Raw genomic sequence first — 4,270 nt, 5'->3', positions numbered from 1 at the left:
GTTACTTGACACAAAAACACCATAAGCCCTTAACTGGGGGACTCTCTTTAAGTTCTGATTTTTCTTTCACTTACTCCCAGACAGTGGTGCTTAAAGCCTTTGGCATACTCTGTTAAACACACTTGATCTCGACTCTAAGTGTTCTGTCTCAAAGATTACTTAACACAATCACACCACAAGCATATGACTAGGGAAACAACTCTTTGAGCTTTTAATAATGTCTGACCTCCCTAGTCATTGATGCTCAGAGCCTTGGACCTTGCTTTTATAGTTTCTTTTTCTTTTGCTGTTTCTTTTTTTTCAAGGATTAAATTTGTGTTTGTTTCAGAGAAGTCATAATAATTCTCTAAATTCCTGTTCCTTATACATCAACATCCTTTGATTCAAATTCAAATATGCACTGTTCATGTCATGCATTCAAAAATCACAAATAATACCACCACATTTAAGTAAATAAGACTACTCTTAAATATAAACTCAATTTCTCATGCAATACATCACTTCTTTTTCTTTTAAATTCAAGCTTAGTGAGCAATACATGAGGCATATTTTTTTTTGAGTAAAAGTACTAAAGATCATGCAAGCAATTAAAGCAATAGAAAATGGAAGACAACACAATAAGAACGGAAGAGAAATATAATGAAAGGAACTCAACCACCTCAGTTATGTTGCTGGTCATCTCATTCCTTCATGCAAGCACATTCATCTCCCTTTGGTGCTAAACAGAAAAGCCATAAGCGAAGCGTCAACACCAAACTTAAAGGTTTGCTTGTCCTCAAGCAAAGAAGAACTGCAAATAGAGAGAGATATAAAAGAAATTAATATGATGAAAGAAGAATAAAAAGATAAAAGAACAAGAGAGAATTAGGATTTGGGAGGTGGATGATTTGAAATTAGGCGCTGAGGTGGTTCAATTGGGCGTCGCATGCGACGCGTACGCGTGAGGCACGCGTAGGCGTGGATCACATGAATTTCAAGCGACGCATACGCGTCGAGGACGCAGACGCGTGGACGGCCAGGACGGGAAAACGACACAAACGCGTCAGGGATGCGTCCGCGTGGTAGGGCTTGTGCACCCAGCATAGTTCCAGCCCACACTAGCATAACTTTCTGGCCAAACACCTTTTATGCCGATTTTATTCATCCACGCGTGCGCGTGCTTGACGCGTATGCGTGCAGTGCCAAAATCGCAATTGACGTGCACGCGTCATGGACGCGTACGCGTGAGCCAATTTATGCGCAAAGCACACTTCCTACTCCTCTCTTGCGCAACTGTCTGCCCAAACACCCATTTACGCCGATTTTCAAGGTCACGCATACGCGTCTGGACGCGCACGCGTGGATGGCTAAAGGCGCAAATGACGCGCACACGTAAGGTACGCGCACGCGTGATATTGTTTGTGCGTGAAGCACAGTTCCTGCGCTACTCCAGCGTAGCTTTCTGCCTTTTTCATCTCTTCTCTCTCTCTCTCTCTTTCTTTTTTTTTAAATCTTCAGTTCCTGCTTCTAAAATAGCTGCATGATCAGATAAAACTCAATAAGAATCAAATAATAAAAAAACTACTACTACGAAAATAACTAAGGATACAAAATTGTTGGGTTACCTCCCGACAAGCGCTTCTTTAACGTCACTAGCTTGACGGTTAGTTCTGCTAATTCAGCAGATGAGTGGACCTTTGGCGATCAATCTCGCCTCCAAGATAATGCTTCAACCTCTGGCCATTCACTGTAAATTTTCTGTCACAATTCTCTTCCTGTATTTCCACATGACCATATGGTGAAGCTCTGGTAACCACGAACGGTCCTGACCACCGCGATTTCAGCTTCTCTGGAAAGAATTTAAGCCTTAAATTATACAAAAGCACTTGCTGTCCTGGCTCAAAGACTCTGATGGCAATCTTCTTGCCATGTAATAACTTGGTTCTCTCCTGATAGAGCTTGGCATTCTCATAGGATGAGTATCTAAATTCATCAAGCTCATTTAACTGGAGCATTCGCTTAATTCCTGCAGTTTCTGAATCAAGGTTCAGATACCTGATTGCCTAGTAAGCCTTATGCTCCAGCTCAACTGGCAAGTGACAGGCTTTGCCATAGACCAACTGATAAGGAGACATGCCAATGGGAGTCTTGTACGTTGTCCGGTATGCCTAGAGAGCATCATCAAGCTTCCTAGACCAGTCCTTTCTTGAAACACTGACGGTCTTCTCTAGAATCCTCTTAAGTTCCCTGTTGGAAACTTCAACCTGTCCACTTGTTTGAGGGTGATAGGGGGTTGCCACTTTATAATGGACTCCATATCTCTGCAGAAGAGAGTCCAGCTATCTGTTGCAGAGATGGCTTCCTCCATCACTAATGAGTATCCTCGGGACACCAAACCACTAAAGATATATCTCTGAAGAAAGCTCATGACCACCTTGGCACCATTGGTGGATAGAGCTACAGCTTCCAGCCACTTGGACACATAATCAACTGCCACTAGAATATAGTTATTTGAATGTGATGGTGGAAAGGGTCCCATAAAGTCAATACCCCACACATCAAACAACTCAACCTCAAGAATCCCCTGCTGTGGCATTTCATGGTTGGCAGGGAGATTCGTGGCTTTTTCACATCTGTCACAGTGCTTCACAAATGCTCTTGCGTCCCTGAAGAGAGTCGGCCAGTAGAATCCGCTCTGAAGGACCTTTGTAGCTGTCCTTTGATGAGCGGATAATTTGTACCCTTTTTGGCATTATTTTTAGTATGTTTTTAGTAGTTTTAGTTAGTTTTTAGTATACTTTTTATTAGTTTTTAGTTAAAATTCACTTTTCTGGACTTTACTATGAGTTTGTGTGTTTTTCTGTGATTTCAGGTATTTTCTGGCTGAAATTGAGGGACCTGAGCAAAAATCTGATTCAGAGACTGAAAAGGACTGCAGATGCTGTTGGATTCTGACCTCCCTGCACTCGAAGTGGATTTTCTGGAGCTACAGAAGCCCAATTGGCGCGCTCTCAACGGCGTTGGAAAGTAGACATCCTGGGCTTTCCAGCAATATATGATAGTCCATACTTTGCCCAAGATTTGATGGCCCAAACCGGCGTTCAAAGTCACCCTCAGAATTCCCAGCGTTAAACGCCGGAACTGGCACCAAAATGGGAGTTAAACGCCCAAACTGGCATAAAAGCTGGCGTTTAACTCCAAGAAGAGTCTCTACACGAAAATGCTTCATTGCTCAGCCCAAGCACACACCAAGTGGGCCCGGAAGTGGATTTTTATGTCATTTACTCATCTCTGTACACCCTAGGCTACTAGTTCTCTATATATAGGACCTTTTACTATTGTATTTTCATCTTGGTTCTTCTGGTTCCCTCTCTGGGGCCGAAACCAATGATCACTCTTGTTCTTATGTATTTTCAACGGTGGAGTTTCTACACACCATAGATTAAGGTGTGGAGCTCTGCTGTACCTCGAGTATTAATGCAATTACTATTGTTCTTCTATTCAATTCCGCTTGTTCTTTGTCCAAGATATCACTTGTTCTTCAACTTGATGAATGTGATGATCCGTGACACTCATCATCATTCTCACCTATGAACAAGGTGACTGACAACCACTTTTGTTCTACAAGCAACCAAGGCTCTAGTGAATATCTCTTGGATTCCTGATACACGATGCATGGTTGATCGCCTGACAACCGAGTGCTCGCCTGACAAACGAGCCAGCCATTCCGTGAGATCAGAGTCTTCGTGGTATAGGCGAGAACTGATGGCGGCATTCAAGAGAATCCGGAAGGTCTAACCTTGTCTGTGGTATTCTGAGTAGGATTCAATGATTGAATGACTGTGACGTGCTTCAACTCTTAGCAGGCGGGGCGTTAGTGACAGACGCAAAAGAATCACTGGATTCTATTCCCCTGACCGAGAACCGACAGCTGATTAGCCATATGCTGTGACAGAGCATAGGAACATTTTCACTGAGAGGATGGGAGGTAGCCACTGACAACGGTGAAACCCTACATAAGCTTGCCATGGAAAGGAGTAAGAAGGATTGGATGAAGACAGTAGGAAAGCAGAGAGACGGAAGGGAAGGCATCTTCATACGCTTATCTGAAGTTCCTACCAATGAATTACATAAGTATCTCTATCTTTATCTTTATGCTTTATTCGTATACCACTATACCCATTTGAGTCTGCCTGACTGAGATTTACAAGGTGACCATAGCTTGCTTCATACCAACAATCTCCGTGGGATCGACCCTTACTCGCGTAAGGTATTACTTGGACGACCCAGT

This window comes from Arachis stenosperma, chromosome 2 (assembly GCF_014773155.1).
Source record: "Arachis stenosperma cultivar V10309 chromosome 2, arast.V10309.gnm1.PFL2, whole genome shotgun sequence".
Taxonomy (NCBI): Eukaryota; Viridiplantae; Streptophyta; class Magnoliopsida; order Fabales; family Fabaceae; genus Arachis; species Arachis stenosperma.
Note: the sequence above shows the minus strand (reverse complement) of the source record.